Source organism: Oncorhynchus mykiss, unplaced genomic scaffold (genome assembly GCF_013265735.2).
Source record: "Oncorhynchus mykiss isolate Arlee unplaced genomic scaffold, USDA_OmykA_1.1 un_scaffold_356, whole genome shotgun sequence".
Classification (NCBI taxonomy): Eukaryota; Metazoa; Chordata; class Actinopteri; order Salmoniformes; family Salmonidae; genus Oncorhynchus; species Oncorhynchus mykiss.
In genome coordinates this window covers 68-20,960 of record NW_023493804.1, presented here as the reverse complement: position 1 = coordinate 20,960, position 20,893 = coordinate 68, and the positions used below count along the sequence as shown (strand labels likewise).

General features: G+C 42.4%; 21 non-coding genes across 21 annotated transcripts; all 21 read left to right on the top strand.

The window, feature by feature from the left end:
- The first annotated feature begins 560 nt into the window (after positions 1 to 560).
- trnap-ugg lies at positions 561 to 632 on the top strand. The gene has a single exon. It is a non-coding gene; the product is annotated as a tRNA-Pro (tRNA).
- Positions 633 to 1,496: 864 nt separating this feature from the next.
- trnap-ugg lies at positions 1,497 to 1,568 on the top strand. Its single transcript has one exon. It is a non-coding gene; the product is annotated as a tRNA-Pro (tRNA).
- An 864-nt stretch (positions 1,569 to 2,432) lies between these two features.
- On the top strand, positions 2,433 to 2,504 carry trnap-ugg. Its single transcript has one exon. It is a non-coding gene; the product is annotated as a tRNA-Pro (tRNA).
- Positions 2,505 to 3,368: 864 nt separating this feature from the next.
- Positions 3,369 to 3,440, top strand: trnap-ugg. The gene has a single exon. It is a non-coding gene; the product is annotated as a tRNA-Pro (tRNA).
- An 848-nt stretch (positions 3,441 to 4,288) lies between these two features.
- trnap-ugg lies at positions 4,289 to 4,360 on the top strand. The gene has a single exon. It is a non-coding gene; the product is annotated as a tRNA-Pro (tRNA).
- An 848-nt stretch (positions 4,361 to 5,208) lies between these two features.
- Positions 5,209 to 5,280, top strand: trnap-ugg. The gene has a single exon. It is a non-coding gene; the product is annotated as a tRNA-Pro (tRNA).
- An 864-nt stretch (positions 5,281 to 6,144) lies between these two features.
- Positions 6,145 to 6,216, top strand: trnap-ugg. Its single transcript has one exon. It is a non-coding gene; the product is annotated as a tRNA-Pro (tRNA).
- Positions 6,217 to 7,064: 848 nt separating this feature from the next.
- trnap-ugg lies at positions 7,065 to 7,136 on the top strand. Its single transcript has one exon. It is a non-coding gene; the product is annotated as a tRNA-Pro (tRNA).
- An 848-nt stretch (positions 7,137 to 7,984) lies between these two features.
- Positions 7,985 to 8,056, top strand: trnap-ugg. The gene has a single exon. It is a non-coding gene; the product is annotated as a tRNA-Pro (tRNA).
- Positions 8,057 to 8,904: 848 nt separating this feature from the next.
- trnap-ugg lies at positions 8,905 to 8,976 on the top strand. Its single transcript has one exon. It is a non-coding gene; the product is annotated as a tRNA-Pro (tRNA).
- An 863-nt stretch (positions 8,977 to 9,839) lies between these two features.
- Positions 9,840 to 9,911, top strand: trnap-ugg. The gene has a single exon. It is a non-coding gene; the product is annotated as a tRNA-Pro (tRNA).
- An 848-nt stretch (positions 9,912 to 10,759) lies between these two features.
- trnap-ugg lies at positions 10,760 to 10,831 on the top strand. The gene has a single exon. It is a non-coding gene; the product is annotated as a tRNA-Pro (tRNA).
- Positions 10,832 to 11,679: 848 nt separating this feature from the next.
- trnap-ugg lies at positions 11,680 to 11,751 on the top strand. Its single transcript has one exon. It is a non-coding gene; the product is annotated as a tRNA-Pro (tRNA).
- Positions 11,752 to 12,594: 843 nt separating this feature from the next.
- On the top strand, positions 12,595 to 12,666 carry trnap-ugg. The gene has a single exon. It is a non-coding gene; the product is annotated as a tRNA-Pro (tRNA).
- An 852-nt stretch (positions 12,667 to 13,518) lies between these two features.
- On the top strand, positions 13,519 to 13,590 carry trnap-ugg. The gene has a single exon. It is a non-coding gene; the product is annotated as a tRNA-Pro (tRNA).
- An 862-nt stretch (positions 13,591 to 14,452) lies between these two features.
- trnap-ugg lies at positions 14,453 to 14,524 on the top strand. Its single transcript has one exon. It is a non-coding gene; the product is annotated as a tRNA-Pro (tRNA).
- An 863-nt stretch (positions 14,525 to 15,387) lies between these two features.
- Positions 15,388 to 15,459, top strand: trnap-ugg. The gene has a single exon. It is a non-coding gene; the product is annotated as a tRNA-Pro (tRNA).
- An 862-nt stretch (positions 15,460 to 16,321) lies between these two features.
- trnap-ugg lies at positions 16,322 to 16,393 on the top strand. The gene has a single exon. It is a non-coding gene; the product is annotated as a tRNA-Pro (tRNA).
- An 862-nt stretch (positions 16,394 to 17,255) lies between these two features.
- Positions 17,256 to 17,327, top strand: trnap-ugg. The gene has a single exon. It is a non-coding gene; the product is annotated as a tRNA-Pro (tRNA).
- Positions 17,328 to 18,190: 863 nt separating this feature from the next.
- On the top strand, positions 18,191 to 18,262 carry trnap-ugg. The gene has a single exon. It is a non-coding gene; the product is annotated as a tRNA-Pro (tRNA).
- An 862-nt stretch (positions 18,263 to 19,124) lies between these two features.
- trnal-uag lies at positions 19,125 to 19,197 on the top strand. The gene has a single exon. It is a non-coding gene; the product is annotated as a tRNA-Leu (tRNA).
- Positions 19,198 to 20,893: the final 1,696 nt, after the last annotated feature.

The following is a 20,893-nucleotide window of genomic DNA, read 5'->3' as shown; positions in this document are numbered from 1 at the left end:
ATGGGCAAACTATTTTGTAGGTCAAACCGTTCTGAAGCTATAGACATTTGTATGAGAAGACAGATTTTAGGGATGTGTCATGTTTTGACAAACATTGCTCTCGCTCTGCCACATTTCACCAAAAATGCAGAGGTGTAACATCAGCAGTTATGGTAGGACTGAGAAGCATCCAGTGCAACATGTGTGACATTTCTAATTTAAAACTGAGAGATTCCAATGTTTTTTTGTTTTTTTATTCACATACCGGTGCGTCAATCGGATCAAATGAAATGAGATCCAATTGATTTTGATGTCTACTTTTTAATTGTTAAAATCTACATTTAGCTCTTTCTTCATTTCTTTCTTGCTGTTACAGCTAATGAAGATTGAATCTGAAAGACTCAGGAGATGAATTACAGAGTATTTGAACTGAAACCTGGTCAACTGCTTGGAAGATAGCTATGCTCACAAGTACATCCACCAACACTCACGTGATCCACTGTGGCCTGGCAACATCGACCTGTCAATGCATATTCTCACCGTCATTGCTGGCGACTGCAAAACAATGTCTTGAAATAAATGGCTTGTTGGTCTAGGGGTATGATTCTCGCTTTGGGTGCGAGAGGTCCCGGGTTCAAATCCCGGACGAGCCCTTTTGAAGAGCCTTTAACAATTTGAGACAGGCGGATCTTGGGCAACTGGTTGGAGGGGCGACTGCTACCACTGGAGCGCAGGACCAGGTGGACAAGTGATTAAGGCAATGGACTGCTAATCCATTGTGCTCTGCACTAGTGGGTTCAGCATCGCACAACATGTATTAATTTCTTCCTTGGTTAAAAAACCTGTCCTTTTACCGGGACATAGGTTACCTTCAGACAAGTCCCTTGACACTTGTGGGGGTCGTAGAGCAAAACTGAGAACAGTATTGTGTTTGTGAGAGTCTCCCCTTTCCAAAGAATGGGCAAACTATTTTGTAGGTCAAACCGTTCTGAAGCTATAGACATTTGTATGAGAAGACAGATTTTAGGGATGTGTCATGTTTTGACAAACATTGCTCTCGCTCTGCCACATTTCACCAAAAATGCAGAGGTGTAACATCAGCAGTTATGGTAGGACTGAGAAGCATCCAGTGCAACATGTGTGACATTTCTAATTTAAAACTGAGAGATTCCAATGTTTTTTTGTTTTTTTATTCACATACCGGTGCGTCAATCGGATCAAATGAAATGAGATCCAATTGATTTTGATGTCTACTTTTTAATTGTTAAAATCTACATTTAGCTCTTTCTTCATTTCTTTCTTGCTGTTACAGCTAATGAAGATTGAATCTGAAAGACTCAGGAGATGAATTACAGAGTATTTGAACTGAAACCTGGTCAACTGCTTGGAAGATAGCTATGCTCACAAGTACATCCACCAACACTCACGTGATCCACTGTGGCCTGGCAACATCGACCTGTCAATGCATATTCTCACCGTCATTGCTGGCGACTGCAAAACAATGTCTTGAAATAAATGGCTCGTTGGTCTAGGGGTATGATTCTCGCTTTGGGTGCGAGAGGTCCTGGGTTCAAATCCCGGACGAGCCCTTTTGAAGAGCCTTTAACAATTTGAGACAGGCGGATCTTGGGCAACTGGTTGGAGGGGCGACTGCTACCACTGGAGCGCAGGACCAGGTGGACAAGTGATTAAGGCAATGGACTGCTAATCCATTGTGCTCTGCACTAGTGGGTTCAGCATCGCACAACATGTATTAATTTCTTCCTTGGTTAAAAAACCTGTCCTTTTACCGGGACATAGGTTACATTCAGACAAGTCCCTTGACACTTGTGGGGGTCGTAGAGCAAAACTGAGAACAGTATTGTGTTTGTGAGAGTCTCCCCTTTCCAAAGAATGGGCAAACAATTTTGTAGGTCAAACCGTTCTGAAGCTATAGACATTTGTATGAGAAGACAGATTTTAGGGATGTGTCATGTTTTGACAAACATTGCTCTCGCTCTGCCACATTTCACCAAACATGCAGAGGTGTAACATCAGCAGTTATGGTAGGACTGAGAAGCATCCAGTGCAAAATGTGTGACATTTCTAATTTAAAACTGAGAGATTCCAATGTTTTTTTGTTTTTTTATTCACATACCGGTGCGTCAATCGGATCAAATGAAATAAGATCCAATTGATTTTGATGTCTACTTTTTAATTGTTAAAATCTACATTTAGCTCTTTCTTCATTTGTTTCTTGCTGTTACAGCTAATGAAGATTGAATCTGAAAGACTCAGGAGATGAATTACAGAGTATTTGAACTGAAACCTGGTCAACTGCTTGGAAGATAGCTATGCTCACAAGTACATCCACCAACACTCACGTGATCCACTGTGGCCTGGCAACATCGACCTGTCAATGCATATTCTCACCGTCATTGCTGGCGACTGCAAAACAATGTCTTGAAATAAATGGCTCGTTGGTCTAGGGGTATGATTCTCGCTTTGGGTGCGAGAGGTCCCGGGTTCAAATCCCGGACGAGCCCTTTTGAAGAGCCTTTAACAATTTGAGACAGGCGGATCTTGGGCAACTGGTTGGAGGGGCGACTGCTACCACTGGAGCGCAGGACCAGGTGGACAAGTGATTAAGGCAATGGACTGCTAATCCATTGTGCTCTGCACTAGTGGGTTCAGCATCGCACAACATGTATTAATTTCTTCCTTGGTTAAAAAACCTGTCCTTTTACCGGGACATAGGTTACCTTCAGACAAGTCCCTTGACACTTGTGGGGGTCGTAGAGCAAAACTGAGAACAGTATTGTGTTTGTGAGAGTCTCCCCTTTCCAAAGAATGGGCAAACTATTTTGTAGGTCAAACCGTTCTGAAGCTATAGACATTTGTATGAGAAGACAGATTTTAGGGATGTGTCATGTTTTGACAAACATTGCTCTCGCTCTGCCACATTTCACCAAAAATGCAGAGGTGTAACATCAGCAGTTATGGTAGGACTGAGAAGCATCCAGTGCAAAATGTGTGACATTTCTAATTTAAAACTGAGAGATTCCAATGTTTTTTTGTTTTTTTATTCACATACCGGTGCGTCAATCGGATCAAATGAAATGAGATCCAATTGATTTTGATGTCTACTTTTTAATTGTTAAAATCTACATTTAGCTCTTTCTTCATTTCTTTCTTGCTGTTACAGCTAATGAAGATTGAATCTGAAAGACTCAGGAGATGAATTACAGAGTATTTGAACTGAAACCTGGTCAACTGCTTGGAAGATAGCTATGCTCACAAGTACATCCACCAACACTCACGTGATCCACTGTGGCCTGGCAACATCGACCTGTCAATGCATATTCTCACCGTCATTGCTGGCGACTGCAAAACAATGTCTTGAAATAAATGGCTCGTTGGTCTAGGGGTATGATTCTCGCTTTGGGTGCGAGAGGTCCCGGGTTCAAATCCCGGACGAGCCCTTTTGAAGAGCCTTTAACAATTTGAGACAGGCGGATCTTGGGCAACTGGTTGGAGGGGCGACTGCTACCACTGGAGCGCAGGACCAGGTGGACAAGTGATTAAGGCAATGGACTGCTAATCCATTGTGCTCTGCACTAGTGGGTTCAGCATCGCACAACATGTATTAATTTCTTCCTTGGTTAAAAAACCTGTCCTTTTACCGGGACATAGGTTACATTCAGACAAGTCCCTTGACACTTGTGGGGGTCGTAGAGCAAAACTGAGAACAGTATTGTGTTTGTGAGAGTCTCCCCTTTCCAAAGAATGGGCAAACTATTTTGTAGGTCAAACCGTTCTGAAGCTATAGACATTTGTATGAGAAGACAGATTTTAGGGATGTGTCATGTTTTGACAAACATTGCTCTCGCTCTGCCACATTTCACCAAAAATGCAGAGGTGTAACATCAGCAGTTATGGTAGGACTGAGAAGCATCCAGTGCAAAATGTGTGACATTTCTAATTTAAAACTGAGAGATTCCAATGTTTTTTTGTTTTTTTATTCACATACCGGTGCGTCAATCGGATCAAATGAAATGAGATCCAATTGATTTTGATGTCTACTTTTTAATTGTTAAAATCTACATTTAGCTCTTTCTTCATTTGTTTCTTGCTGTTACAGCTAATGAAGATTGAATCTGAAAGACTCAGGAGATGAATTACAGAGTATTTGAACTGAAACCTGGTCAACTGCTTGGAAGATAGCTATGCTCACAAGTATACCACCAACTGTGGCCTGGCAACATCGACCTGTCAATGCATATTCTCACCGTCATTGCTGGCGACTGCAAAACAATGTCTTGAAATAAATGGCTCGTTGGTCTAGGGGTATGATTCTCGCTTTGGGTGCGAGAGGTCCCGGGTTCAAATCCCGGACGAGCCCTTTTGAAGAGCCTTTAACAATTTGAGACAGGCGGATCTTGGGCAACTGGTTGGAGGGGCGACTGCTACCACTGGAGCGCAGGACCAGGTGGACAAGTGATTAAGGCAATGGACTGCTAATCCATTGTGCTCTGCACTAGTGGGTTCAGCATCGCACAACATGTATTAATTTCTTCCTTGGTTAAAAAACCTGTCCTTTTCCCGGGACATAGGTTACATTCAGACAAGTCCCTTGACACTTGTGGGGGTCGTAGAGCAAAACTGAGAACAGTATTGTGTTTGTGAGAGTCTCCCCTTTCCAAAGAATGGGCAAACTATTTTGTAGGTCAAACCGTTCTGAAGCTATAGACATTTGTATGAGAAGACAGATTTTAGGGATGTGTCATGTTTTGACAAACATTGCTCTCGCTCTGCCACATTTCACCAAAAATGCAGAGGTGTAACATCAGCAGTTATGGTAGGACTGAGAAGCATCCAGTGCAAAATGTGTGACATTTCTAATTTAAAACTGAGAGATTCCAATGTTTTTTTGTTTTTTTATTCACATACCGGTGCGTCAATCGGATCAAATGAAATGAGATCCAATTGATTTTGATGTCTACTTTTTAATTGTTAAAATCTACATTTAGCTCTTTCTTCATTTGTTTCTTGCTGTTACAGCTAATGAAGATTGAATCTGAAAGACTCAGGAGATGAATTACAGAGTATTTGAACTGAAACCTGGTCAACTGCTTGGAAGATAGCTATGCTCACAAGTATACCACCAACTGTGGCCTGGCAACATCGACCTGTCAATGCATATTCTCACCGTCATTGCTGGCGACTGCAAAACAATGTCTTGAAATAAATGGCTCGTTGGTCTAGGGGTATGATTCTCGCTTTGGGTGCGAGAGGTCCCGGGTTCAAATCCCGGACGAGCCCTTTTGAAGAGCCTTTAACAATTTGAGACAGGCGGATCTTGGGCAACTGGTTGGAGGGGCGACTGCTACCACTGGAGCGCAGGACCAGGTGGACAAGTGATTAAGGCAATGGACTGCTAATCCATTGTGCTCTGCACTAGTGGGTTCAGCATCGCACAACATGTATTAATTTCTTCCTTGGTTAAAAAACCTGTCCTTTTCCCGGGACATAGGTTACCTTCAGACAAGTCCCTTGACACTTGTGGGGGTCGTAGAGCAAAACTGAGAACAGTATTGTGTTTGTGAGAGTCTCCCCTTTCCAAAGAATGGGCAAACTATTTTGTAGGTCAAACCGTTCTGAAGCTATAGACATTTGTATGAGAAGACAGATTTTAGGGATGTGTCATGTTTTGACAAACATTGCTCTCGCTCTGCCACATTTCACCAAAAATGCAGAGGTGTAACATCAGCAGTTATGGTAGGACTGAGAAGCATCCAGTGCAACATGTGTGACATTTCTAATTTAAAACTGAGAGATTCCAATGTTTTTTTGTTTTTTTATTCACATACCGGTGCGTCAATCGGATCAAATGAAATGAGATCCAATTGATTTTGATGTCTACTTTTTAATTGTTAAAATCTACATTTAGCTCTTTCTTCATTTCTTTCTTGCTGTTACAGCTAATGAAGATTGAATCTGAAAGACTCAGGAGATGAATTACAGAGTATTTGAACTGAAACCTGGTCAACTGCTTGGAAGATAGCTATGCTCACAAGTACATCCACCAACACTCACGTGATCCACTGTGGCCTGGCAACATCGACCTGTCAATGCATATTCTCACCGTCATTGCTGGCGACTGCAAAACAATGTCTTGAAATAAATGGCTCGTTGGTCTAGGGGTATGATTCTTGCTTTGGGTGCGAGAGGTCCCGGGTTCAAATCCCGGACGAGCCCTTTTGAAGAGCCTTTAACAATTTGAGACAGGCGGATCTTGGGCAACTGGTTGGAGGGGCGACTGCTACCACTGGAGCGCAGGACCAGGTGGACAAGTGATTAAGGCAATGGACTGCTAATCCATTGTGCTCTGCACTAGTGGGTTCAGCATCGCACAACATGTATTAATTTCTTCCTTGGTTAAAAAACCTGTCCTTTTACCGGGACATAGGTTACATTCAGACAAGTCCCTTGACACTTGTGGGGGTCGTAGAGCAAAACTGAGAACAGTATTGTGTTTGTGAGAGTCTCCCCTTTCCAAAGAATGGGCAAACTATTTTGTAGGTCAAACCGTTCTGAAGCTATAGACATTTGTATGAGAAGACAGATTTTAGGGATGTGTCATGTTTTGACAAACATTGCTCTCGCTCTGCCACATTTCACCAAAAATGCAGAGGTGTAACATCAGCAGTTATGGTAGGACTGAGAAGCATCCAGTGCAAAATGTGTGACATTTCTAATTTAAAACTGAGAGATTCCAATGTTTTTTTGTTTTTTTATTCACATACCGGTGCGTCAATCGGATCAAATGAAATGAGATCCAATTGATTTTGATGTCTACTTTTTAATTGTTAAAATCTACATTTAGCTCTTTCTTCATTTGTTTCTTGCTGTTACAGCTAATGAAGATTGAATCTGAAAGACTCAGGAGATGAATTACAGAGTATTTGAACTGAAACCTGGTCAACTGCTTGGAAGATAGCTATGCTCACAAGTATACCACCAACTGTGGCCTGGCAACATCGACCTGTCAATGCATATTCTCACCGTCATTGCTGGCGACTGCAAAACAATGTCTTGAAATAAATGGCTCGTTGGTCTAGGGGTATGATTCTCGCTTTGGGTGCGAGAGGTCCCGGGTTCAAATCCCGGACGAGCCCTTTTGAAGAGCCTTTAACAATTTGAGACAGGCGGATCTTGGGCAACTGGTTGGAGGGGCGACTGCTACCACTGGAGCGCAGGACCAGGTGGACAAGTGATTAAGGCAATGGACTGCTAATCCATTGTGCTCTGCACTAGTGGGTTCAGCATCGCACAACATGTATTAATTTCTTCCTTGGTTAAAAAACCTGTCCTTTTCCCGGGACATAGGTTACCTTCAGACAAGTCCCTTGACACTTGTGGGGGTCGTAGAGCAAAACTGAGAACAGTATTGTGTTTGTGAGAGTCTCCCCTTTCCAAAGAATGGGCAAACAATTTTGTAGGTCAAACCGTTCTGAAGCTATAGACATTTGTATGAGAAGACAGATTTTAGGGATGTGTCATGTTTTGACAAACATTGCTCTCGCTCTGCCACATTTCACCAAACATTCAGAGGTGTAACATCAGCAGTTATGGTAGGACTGAGAAGCATCCAGTGCAAAATGTGTGACATTTCTAATTTAAAACTGAGAGATTCCAATGTTTTTTTGTTTTTTTATTCACATACCGGTGCGTCAATCGGATCAAATGAAATGAGATCCAATTGATTTTGATGTCTACTTTTTAATTGTTAAAATCTACATTTAGCTCTTTCTTCATTTGTTTCTTGCTGTTACAGCTAATGAAGATTGAATCTGAAAGACTCAGGAGATGAATTACAGAGTATTTGAACTGAAACCTGGTCAACTGCTTGGAAGATAGCTATGCTCACAAGTATACCACCAACTGTGGCCTGGCAACATCGACCTGTCAATGCATATTCTCACCGTCATTGCTGGCGACTGCAAAACAATGTCTTGAAATAAATGGCTCGTTGGTCTAGGGGTATGATTCTCGCTTTGGGTGCGAGAGGTCCCGGGTTCAAATCCCGGACGAGCCCTTTTGAAGAGCCTTTAACAATTTGAGACAGGCGGATCTTGGGCAACTGGTTGGAGGGGCGACTGCTACCACTGGAGCGCAGGACCAGGTGGACAAGTGATTAAGGCAATGGACTGCTAATCCATTGTGCTCTGCACTAGTAGGTTCAGCATCGCACAACATGTATTAATTTCTTCCTTGGTTAAAAAACCTGTCCTTTTACCGGGACATAGGTTACCTTCAGACAAGTCCCTTGACACTTGTGGGGGTCATAGAGCAAAACTGAGAACAGTATTGTGTTTGTGAGAGTCTCCCCTTTCCAAAGAATGGGCAAACTATTTTGTAGGTCAAACCGTTCTGAAGCTATAGACATTTGTATGAGAAGACAGATTTTAGGGATGTGTCATGTTTTGACAAACATTGCTCTCGCTCTGCCACATTTCACCAAAAATGCAGAGGTGTAACATCAGCAGTTATGGTAGGACTGAGAAGCATCCAGTGCAAAATGTGTGACATTTCTAATTTAAAACTGAGAGATTCCAATGTTTTTTTGTTTTTTTATTCACATACCGGTGCGTCAATCGGATCAAATGAAATGAGATCCAATTGATTTTGATGTCTACTTTTTAATTGTTAAAATCTACATTTAGCTCTTTCTTCATTTGTTTCTTGCTGTTACAGCTAATGAAGATTGAATCTGAAAGACTCAGGAGATGAATTACAGAGTATTTGAACTGAAACCTGGTCAACTGCTTGGAAGATAGCTATGCTCACAAGTATACCACCAACTGTGGCCTGGCAACATCGACCTGTCAATGCATATTCTCACCGTCATTGCTGGCGACTGCAAAACAATGTCTTGAAATAAATGGCTCGTTGGTCTAGGGGTATGATTCTCGCTTTGGGTGCGAGAGGTCCCGGGTTCAAATCCCGGACGAGCCCTTTTGAAGAGCCTTTAACAATTTGAGACAGGCGGATCTTGGGCAACTGGTTGGAGGGGCGACTGCTACCACTGGAGCGCAGGACCAGGTGGACAAGTGATTAAGGCAATGGACTGCTAATCCATTGTGCTCTGCACTAGTAGGTTCAGCATCGCACAACATGTATTAATTTCTTCCTTGGTTAAAAAACCTGTCCTTTTACCGGGACATAGGTTACCTTCAGACAAGTCCCTTGACACTTGTGGGGGTCATAGAGCAAAACTGAGAACAGTATTGTGTTTGTGAGAGTCTCCCCTTTCCAAAGAATGGGCAAACTATTTTGTAGGTCAAACCGTTCTGAAGCTATAGACATTTGTATGAGAAGACAGATTTTAGGGATGTGTCATGTTTTGACAAACATTGCTCTCGCTCTGCCACATTTCACCAAAAATGCAGAGGTGTAACATCAGCAGTTATGGTAGGACTGAGAAGCATCCAGTGCAAAATGTGTGACATTTCTAATTTAAAACTGAGAGATTCCAATGTTTTTTTGTTTTTTTATTCACATACCGGTGCGTCAATCGGATCAAATGAAATGAGATCCAATTGATTTTGATGTCTACTTTTTAATTGTTAAAATCTACATTTAGCTCTTTCTTCATTTGTTTCTTGCTGTTACAGCTAATGAAGATTGAATCTGAAAGACTCAGGAGATGAATTACAGAGTATTTGAACTGAAACCTGGTCAACTGCTTGGAAGATAGCTATGCTCACAAGTATACCACCAACACTCACGTGATCCACTGTGGCCTGGCAACATCGACCTGTCAATGCATATTCTCACCGTCATTGCTGGCGACTGCAAAACAATGTCTTGAAATATATGGCTCGTTGGTCTAGGGGTATGATTCTCGCTTTGGGTGCGAGAGGTCCCGGGTTCAAATCCCGGACGAGCCCTTTTGAAGAGCCTTTAACAATGTGAGACAGGCGGATCTTGGGCAACTGGTTGGAGGGGCGACTGCTACCACTGGAGCGCAGGACCAGGTGGACAAGTGATTAAGGCAATGGACTGCTAATCCATTGTGCTCTGCACTAGTGGGTTCAGCATCGCACAACATGTATTAATTTCTTCCTTGGTTAAAAAACCTGTCCTTTTACCGGGACATAGGTTACCTTCAGACGAGTCCCTTGACACTTGTGGGGGTCGTAGAGCAAAACTGAGAACAGCATTGTGTTTGTGAGAGTCTCCCCTTTCCAAAGAATGGGCAAACTATTTTGTAGGTCAAACCGTTCTGAAGCTATAGACATTTGTATGAGAAGACAGATTTTAGGGATGTGTCATGTTTTGACAAACATTGCTCTCGCTCTGCCACATTTCACCAAAAATGCAGAGGTGTAACATCAGCAGTTATGGTAGGACTGAGAAGCATCCAGTGCAAAATGTGTGACATTTCTAATTTAAAACTGAGAGATTCCAATGTTTTTTTGTTTTTTTATTCACATACCGGTGCGTCAATCGGATCAAATGAAATGAGATCCAATTGATTTTGATGTCTACTTTTTAATTGTTAAAATCTACATTTAGCTCTTTCTTCATTTGTTTCTTGCTGTTACAGCTAATGAAGATTGAATCTGAAAGACTCAGGAGATGAATTACAGAGTATTTGAACTGAAACCTGGTCAACTGCTTGGAAGATAGCTATGCTCACAAGTATACCACCAACTGTGGCCTGGCAACATCGACCTGTCAATGCATATTCTCACCGTCATTGCTGGCGACTGCAAAACAATGTCTTGAAATAAATGGCTCGTTGGTCTAGGGGTATGATTCTCGCTTTGGGTGCGAGAGGTCCCGGGTTCAAATCCCGGACGAGCCCTTTTGAAGAGCCTTTAACAATTTGAGACAGGCGGATCTTGGGCAACTGGTTGGAGGGGCGACTGCTACCACTGGAGCGCAGGACCAGGTGGACAAGTGATTAAGGCAATGGACTGCTAATCCATTGTGCTCTGCACTAGTGGGTTCAGCATCGCACAACATGTATTAATTTCTTCCTTGGTTAAAAAACCTGTCCTTTTACCGGGACATAGGTTACCTTCAGACAAGTCCCTTGACACTTGTGGGGGTCATAGAGCAAAACTGAGAACAGTATTGTGTTTGTGAGAGTCTCCCCTTTCCAAAGAATGGGCAAACTATTTTGTAGGTCAAACCGTTCTGAAGCTATAGACATTTGTATGAGAAGACAGATTTTAGGGATGTGTCATGTTTTGACAAACATTGCTCTCGCTCTGCCACATTTCACCAAAAATGCAGAGGTGTAACATCAGCAGTTATGGTAGGACTGAGAAGCATCCAGTGCAAAATGTGTGACATTTCTAATTTAAAACTGAGAGATTCCAATGTTTTTTTGTTTTTTTATTCACATACCGGTGCGTCAATCGGATCAAATGAAATGAGATCCAATTGATTTTGATGTCTACTTTTTAATTGTTAAAATCTACATTTAGCTCTTTCTTCATTTGTTTCTTGCTGTTACAGCTAATGAAGATTGAATCTGAAAGACTCAGGAGATGAATTACAGAGTATTTGAACTGAAACCTGGTCAACTGCTTGGAAGATAGCTATGCTCACAAGTATACCACCAACTGTGGCCTGGCAACATCGACCTGTCAATGCATATTCTCACCGTCATTGCTGGCGACTGCAAAACAATGTCTTGAAATAAATGGCTCGTTGGTCTAGGGGTATGATTCTCGCTTTGGGTGCGAGAGGTCCCGGGTTCAAATCCCGGACGAGCCCTTTTGAAGAGCCTTTAACAATTTGAGACAGGCGGATCTTGGGCAACTGGTTGGAGGGGCGACTGCTACCACTGGAGCGCAGGACCAGGTGGACAAGTGATTAAGGCAATGGACTGCTAATCCATTGTGCTCTGCACTAGTGGGTTCAGCATCGCACAACATGTATTAATTTCTTCCTTGGTTAAAAAACCTGTCCTTTTACCGGGACATAGGTTACCTTCAGACAAGTCCCTTGACACTTGTGGGGGTCATAGAGCAAAACTGAGAACAGTATTGTGTTTGTGAGAGTCTCCCCTTTCCAAAGAATGGGCAAACTATTTTGTAGGTCAAACTGTTCTGAAGCTATAGACATTTGTATGAGAAGACAGATTTTAGGGATGTGTCATGTTTTGACAAACATTGCTCTCGCTCTGCCACATTTCACCAAAAATGCAGAGGTGTAACATCAGCAGTTATGGTAGGACTGAGAAGCATCCAGTGCAAAATGTGTGACATTTCTAATTTAAAACTGAGAGATTCCAATGTTTTTTTGTTTTTTTATTCACATACCGGTGCGTCAATCGGATCAAATGAAATGAGATCCAATTGATTTTGATGTCTACTTTTTAATTGTTAAAATCTACATTTAGCTCTTTCTTCATTTGTTTCTTGCTGTTACAGCTAATGAAGATTGAATCTGAAAGACTCAGGAGATGAATTACAGAGTATTTGAACTGAAACCTGGTCAACTGCTTGGAAGATAGCTATGCTCACAAGTATACCACCAACACTCACGTGATCCACTGTGGCCTGGCAACATCGACAGTCATTGCTGGCGACTGCAAAACAATGTCTTGAAATAAATGGCTCGTTGGTCTAGGGGTATGATTCTCGCTTTGGGTGCGAGAGGTCCCGGGTTCAAATCCCGGACGAGCCCTTTTGAAGAGCCTTTAACAATGTGAGACAGGCGGATCTTGGGCAACTGGTTGGAGGGGCGACTGCTACCACTGGAGCGCAGGACCAGGTGGACAAGTGATTAAGGCTAATCCATTGTGCTCTGCACTAGTGGGTTCAGCATCGCACAACATGTATTAATTTCTTCCTTGGTTAAAAAACCTGTCCTTTTACCGGGACATAGGTTACCTTCAGACGAGTCCCTTGACACTTGTGGGGGTCGTAGAGCAAAACTGAGAACAGCATTGTGTTTGTGAGAGTCTCCCCTTTCCAAAGAATGGGCAAACTATTTTGTAGGTCAAACCGTTCTGAAGCTATAGACATTTGTATGAGAAGACAGATTTTAGGGATGTGTCATGTTTTGACAAACATTGCTCTCGCTCTGCCACATTTCACCAAAAATGCAGAGGTGTAACATCAGCATTTATGGTAGGACTGAGAAGCATCCAGTGCAAAATGTGTGACATTTCTAATTTAAAACTGAGAGATTCCAATGTTTTTTTGTTTTTTTATTCACATACCGGTGCGTCAATCGGATCAAATGAAATGAGATCCAATTGATTTTGATGTCTACTTTTTAATTGTTAAAATCTACATTTAGCTCTTTCTTCATTTGTTTCTTGCTGTTACAGCTAATGAAGATTGAATCTGAAAGACTCAGCAGAAGAATTACAGAGTATTTGAACTAAACCTGGTCAACTGCTTGGAAGATAGCTATGCTCACAAGTATACCACCAACACTCACGTGATCCACTGTGGCCTGGCAACATCGACCTGTCAATGCATATTTTCACCGTCATTGCTGGCGACTGCAAAACAATGTCTTGAAATAAATGGCTCGTTGGTCTAGGGGTATGATTCTCGCTTTGGGTGCGAGAGGTCCCGGGTTCAAATCCCGGACGAGCCCTTTTGAAGAGCCTTTAACAATTTGAGACAGGCGGATCTTGGGCAACTGGTTGGAGGGGCGACTGCTACCACTGGAGCGCAGGACCAGGTGGACAAGTGATTAAGGCAATGGACTGCTAATCCATTGTGCTCTGCACTAGTGGGTTCAGCATCGCACAACATGTATTAATTTCTTCCTTGGTTAAAAAACCTGTCCTTTTACCGGGACATAGGTTACCTTCAGACGAGTCCCTTGACACTTGTGGGGGTCGTAGAGCAAAACTGAGAACAGCATTGTGTTTGTGAGAGTCTCCCCTTTCCAAAGAATGGGCAAACTATTTTGTAGGTCAAACCGTTCTGAAGCTATAGACATTTGTATGAGAAGACAGATTTTAGGGATGTGTCATGTTTTGACAAACATTGCTCTCGCTCTGCCACATTTCACCAAAAATGCAGAGGTGTAACATCAGCATTTATGGTAGGACTGAGAAGCATCCAGTGCAAAATGTGTGACATTTCTAATTTAAAACTGAGAGATTCCAATGTTTTTTTGTTTTTTTATTCACATACCGGTGCGTCAATCGGATCAAATGAAATGAGATCCAATTGATTTTGATGTCTACTTTTTAATTGTTAAAATCTACATTTAGCTCTTTCTTCATTTGTTTCTTGCTGTTACAGCTAATGAAGATTGAATCTGAAAGACTCAGCAGAAGAATTACAGAGTATTTGAACTAAACCTGGTCAACTGCTTGGAAGATAGCTATGCTCACAAGTATACCACCAACACTCACGTGATCCACTGTGGCCTGGCAACATCGACCTGTCAATGCATATTCTCACCGTCATTGCTGGCGACTGCAAAACAATGTCTTGAAATAAATGGCTCGTTGGTCTAGGGGTATGATTCTTGCTTTGGGTGCGAGAGGTCCCGGGTTCAAATCCCGGACGAGCCCTTTTGAAGAGCCTTTAACAATTTGAGACAGGCGGATCTTGGGCAACTGGTTGGAGGGGCGACTGCTACCACTGGAGCGCAGGACCAGGTGGACAAGTGATTAAGGCAATGGACTGCTAATCCATTGTGCTCTGCACTAGTGGGTTCAGCATCGCACAACATGTATTAATTTCTTCCTTGGTTAAAAAACCTGTCCTTTTACCGGGACATAGGTTACCTTCAGACAAGTCCCTTGACACTTGTGGGGGTCATAGAGCAAAACTGAGAACAGTATTGTGTTTGTGAGAGTCTCCCCTTTCCAAAGAATGGGCAAACTATTTTGTAGGTCAAACCGTTCTGAAGCTATAGACATTTGTATGAGAAGACAGATTTTAGGGATGTGTCATGTTTTGACAAACATTGCTCTCGCTCTGCCACATTTCACCAAAAATGCAGAGGTGTAACATCAGCAGTTATGGTAGGACTGAGAAGCATCCAGTGCAAAATGTGTGACATTTCTAATTTAAAACTGAGAGATTCCAATGTTTTTTTGTTTTTTTATTCACATACCGGTGCGTCAATCGGATCAAATGAAATGAGATCCAATTGATTTTGATGTCTACTTTTTAATTGTTAAAATCTACATTTAGCTCTTTCTTCATTTGTTTCTTGCTGTTACAGCTAATGAAGATTGAATCTGAAAGACTCAGGAGATGAATTACAGAGTATTTGAACTGAAACCTGGTCAACTGCTTGGAAGATAGCTATGCTCACAAGTATACCACCAACACTCACGTGATCCACTGTGGCCTGGCAACATCGACCTGTCAATGCATATTCTCACCGTCATTGCTGGCGACTGCAAAACAATGTCTTGAAATAAATGGCTCGTTGGTCTAGGGGTATGATTCTTGCTTTGGGTGTGAGAGGTCCCGGGTTCAAATCCCGGACGAGCCCTTTTGAAGAGCCTTTAACAATGTGAGACAGGCGGATCTTGGGCAACTGGTTGGAGGGGCGACTGCTACCACTGGAGCGCAGGACCAGGTGGACAAGTGATTAAGGCAATGGAATGCTAATCCATTGTGCTCTGCACTAGTGGGTTCAGCATCGCACAACATGTATTAATTTCTTCCTTGGTTAAAAAACCTGTCCTTTTACCGGGACATAGGTTACCTTCAGACGAGTCCCTTGACACTTGTGGGGGTCGTAGAGCAAAACTGAGAACAGCATTGTGTTTGTGAGAGTCTCCCCTTTCCAAAGAATGGGCAAACTATTTTGTAGGTCAAACCGTTCTGAAGCTATAGACATTTGTATGAGAAGACAGATTTTAGGGATGTGTCATGTTTTGACAAACATTGCTCTCGCTCTGCCACATTTCACCAAAAATGCAGAGGTGTAACATCAGCAGTTATGGTAGGACTGAGAAGCATCCAGTGCAAAATGTGTGACATTTCTAATTTAAAACTGAGAGATTCCAATGTTTTTTTGTTTTTGTATTCACATACCGGTGCGTCAATCGGATCAAATGAAATGAGATCCAATTGATTTTGATGTCTACTTTTTAATTGTTAAAATCTACATTTAGCTCTTTCTTCATTTGTTTCTTGCTGTTACAGCTAATGAAGATTGAATCTGAAAGACTCAGCAGAAGAATTACAGAGTAGATGAACTGAACCTGGTCAACTGCTTGGAAGATAGCTATGCTCACAAGTATACCACCAACACTCACGTGATCCACTGTGGCCTGGCAACATCGACCTGTCAATGCATATTCTCACCGTCATTGCTGGCGACTGCAAAACAATGTCTTGCAATAAATGGCTCGTTGGTCTAGGGGTATGATTCTCGCTTTGGGTGCGAGAGGTCCTGGGTTCAAATCCCGGACGAGCCCTTTTGAAGAGCCTTTAACAATGTGAGACAGGCGGATCTTGGGCAACTGGTTGGAGGGGCGACTGCTACCACTGGAGCGCAGGACCAGGTGGACAAGTGATTAAGGCAATGGACTGCTAATCCATTGTGCTCTGCACTAGTGGGTTCAGCATCGCACAACATGTATTAATTTCTTCCTTGGTTAAAAAACCTGTCCTTTTACCGGGACATAGGTTACCTTCAGACGAGTCCCTTGACACTTGTGGGGGTCGTAGAGCAAAACTGAGAACAGCATTGTGTTTGTGAGAGTCTCCCCTTTCCAAAGAATGGGCAAACTATTTTGTAGGTCAAACCGTTCTGAAGCTATAGACATTTGCATGAGAAGACAGATTTTAGGGATGTGTCATGTTTTGACAAACATTGCTCTCGCTCTGCCACATTTCACCAAAAATGCAGAGGTGTAACATCAGCATTTATGGTAGGACTGAGAAGCATCCAGTGCAAAATGTGTGACATTTCTAATTTAAAACTGAGAGATTCCAATGTTTTTTTGTTTTTTTATTCACATACCGGTGCGTCAATCGGATCAAATGAAATGAGATCCAATTGATTTTGATGTCTACTTTTTAATTGTTAAAATCTACATTTAGCTCTTTCTTCATTTGTTTCTTGCTGTTACAGCTAATGAAGATTGAATCTGAAAGACTCAGCAGAAGAATTACAGAGTAGATGAACTGAACCTGGTCAACTGCTTGGAAGATAGCTATGCTCACAAGTATACCACCAACACTCACGTGATCCACTGTGGCCTGGCAACATCGACCTGTCAATGCATATTCTCACCGTCATTGCTGGCGACTGCAAAACAATGTCTTGAAATAAATGGCTCGTTGGTCTAGGGGTATGATTCTCGCTTTGGGTGCGAGAGGTCCCGGGTCCAAATCCCGGACGAGCCCTTTTGAAGAGCCTTTAACAATGTGAGACAGGCGGATCTTGGGCAACTGGTTGGAGGGGCGACTGCTACCACTGGAGCGCAGGACCAGGTGGACAAGTGATTAAGGCAATGGACTGCTAATCCATTGTGCTCTGCACTAGTGGGTTCAGCATCGCACAACATGTATTAATTTCTTCCTTGGTTAAAAAACCTGTCCTTTTACCGGGACATAGGTTACCTTCAGACGAGTCCCTTGACACTTGTGGGGGTCGTAGAGCAAAACTGAGAACAGCATTGTGTTTGTGAGAGTCTCCCCTTTCCAAAGAATGGGCAAACTATTTTGTAGGTCAAAACCGTTCTGAAGCTATAGACATTTGTATGAGAAGACAGATTTTAGGGATGTGTCATGTTTTGACAAACATTGCTCTCGCTCTGCCACATTTCACCAAAAATGCAGAGGTGTAACATCAGCATTTATGGTAGGACTGAGAAGCATCCAGTGCAAAATGTGTGACATTTCTAATTTAAAACTGAGAGATTCCAATGTTTTTTTGTTTTTTTATTCACATACCGGTGCGTCAATCGGATCAAATGAAATGAGATCCAATTGATTTTGATGTCTACTTTTTAATTGTTAAAATCTACATTTAGCTCTTTCTTCATTTGTTTCTTGCTGTTACAGCTAATGAAGATTGAATCTGAAAGACTCAGCAGAAGAATTACAGAGTATTTGAACTAAACCTGGTCAACTGCTTGGAAGATAGCTATGCTCACAAGTATACCACCAACACTCACGTGATCCACTGTGGCCTGGCAACATCGACCTGTCAATGCATATTCTCACCGTCATTGCTGGCGACTGCAAAACAATGTCTTGAAATAAATGGCTCGTTGGTCTAGGGGTATGATTCTCGCTTTGGGTGCGAGAGGTCCCGGGTCCAAATCCCGGACGAGCCCTTTTGAAGAGCCTTTAACAATGTGAGACAGGCGGATCTTGGGCAACTGGTTGGAGGGGCGACTGCTACCACTGGAGCGCAGGACCAGGTGGACAAGTGATTAAGGCAATGGACTGCTAATCCATTGTGCTCTGCACTAGTGGGTTCAGCATCGCACAACATGTATTAATTTCTTCCTTGGTTAAAAAACCTGTCCTTTTACCGGGACATAGGTTACCTTCAGACGAGTCCCTTGACACTTGTGGGGGTCGTAGAGCAAAACTGAGAACAGCATTGTGTTTGTGAGAGTCTCCCCTTTCCAAAGAATGGGCAAACTATTTTGTAGGTCAAACCGTTCTGAAGCTATAGACATTTGTATGAGAAGACAGATTTTAGGGATGTGTCATGTTTTGACAAACATTGCTCTCGCTCTGCCACATTTCACCAAAAATGCAGAGGTGTAACATCAGCATTTATGGTAGGACTGAGAAGCATCCAGTGCAAAATGTGTGACATTTCTAATTTAAAACTGAGAGATTCCAATGTTTTTTTGTTTTTTTTATTCACATACCGGTGCGTCAATCGGATCAAATGAAATGAGATCCAATTGATTTTGATGTCTACTTTTAATTGTTAAAATCTACATTTAGCTCTTTCTTCATTTGTTTCTTGCTGTTACAGCTAATGAAGATTGAATCTGAAAGACTCAGCAGAAGAATTACAGAGTATTTGAACTAAACCTGGTCAACTGCTTGGAAGATAGCTATGCTCACAAGTATACCACCAACACTCACGTGATCCACTGTGGCCTGGCAACATCGACCTGTCAATGCATATTCTCACCGTCATTGCTGGCGACTGCAAAACAATGTCTTGAAATAAATGGCTCGTTGGTCTAGGGGTATGATTCTCACTTTAGGTGCGAGAGGTCCCGGGTTTCAAATCCCGGACGAGCCCTTTTGAAGAGCCTTTAACAATGTGAGACAGGCGGATCTTGGGCAACTGGTTGGAGGGGCGACTGCTACCACTGGAGCGCAGGACCAGGTGGACAAGTGATTAAGGTAATGGACTGCTAATCCATTGTGCTCTGCACTAGTGGGTTCAGCATCGCACAACATGTATTAATTTCTTCCTTGGTTAAAAAACCTGTCCTTTTACCGGGACATAGGTTACCTTCAGACGAGTCCCTTGACACTTGTGGGGGTCGTAGAGCAAAACTGAGAACAGCATTGTGTTTGTGAGAGTCTCCCCTTTCCAAAGAATGGGCAAACTATTTTGTAGGTCAAACCGTTCTGAAGCTATAGACATTTGTATGAGAAGACAGATTTTAGGGATGTGTCATGTTTTGACAAACATTGCTCTCGCTCTGCCACATTTCACCAAAAATGCAGAGGTGTAACATCAGCAGTTATGGTAGGACTGAGAAGCATCCAGTGCAAAATGTGTGACATTTCTAATTTAAAACTGAGAGATTCCAATGTTTTTTTGTTTTTTTATTCACATACCGGTGCGTCAATCGGATCAAATGAAATGAGATCCAATTGATTTTGATGTCTACTTTTTAATTGTTAAAATCTACATTTAGCTCTTTCTTCATTTGTTTCTTGCTGTTACAGCTAATGAAGATTGAATCTGAAAGACTCAGCAGAAGAATTACAGAGTAGATGAACTGAACCTGGTCAACTGCTTGGAAGATAGCTATGCTCACAAGTATACCACCAACACTCACGTGATCCACTGTGGCCTGGCAACATCGACCTGTCAATGCATATTCTCACCGTCATTGCTGGCGACTGCAAAACAATGTCTTGAAATAAATGGCTCGTTGGTCTAGGGGTATGATTCTGCTTTGGGTGCGAGAGGTCCCGGGTTCAAATACCGGACGAGCCCTTTTGAAGAGCCTTTAACAATGTGAGACAGGCGGATCTTGGGCAACTGGTTGGAGGGGCGACTGCTACCACTGGAGCGCAGGACCAGGTGGACAAGTGATTAAGGCAATGGACTGCTAATCCATTGTGCTCTGCACTAGTGGGTTCAGCATCGCACAACATGTATTAATTTCTTCCTTGGTTAAAAAACCTGTCCTTTTACCGGGACATAGGTTACCTTCAGACGAGTCCCTTGACACTTGTGGGGGTCGTAGAGCAAACTGAGAACAGCATTGTGTTTGTGAGAGTCTCCCCTTTCCAAAGAATGGGCAAACTATTTGTAGGTCAAACCGTTCTGAAGCTATAGACATTTGTATGAGAAGACAGATTTTAGGGATGTGTCATGTTTTGACAAACATTGCTCTCGCTCTGCCACATTTCACCAAAAATGCAGAGGTGTAACATCAGCAGTTATGGTAGGACTGAGAAGCATCCAGTGCAAAATGTGTGACATTTCTAATTTAAAACTGAGAGATTCCAATGTTTTTTTTTTTTTTTATTCACATACCGGTGCGTCAATCGGATCAAATGAAATGAGATCCAATTGATTTTGATGTCTACTTTTTAATTGTTAAAATCTACATTTAGCTCTTTCTTCATTTGTTTTCTTGCTGTTACAGCTAATGAAGATTGAATCTGAAAGACTCAGCAGATGAATTACAGAGTATTTGAACTGAACCTGGTCAACTGCTTGGAAGATACTATGCTCACAAGTATACCACCAA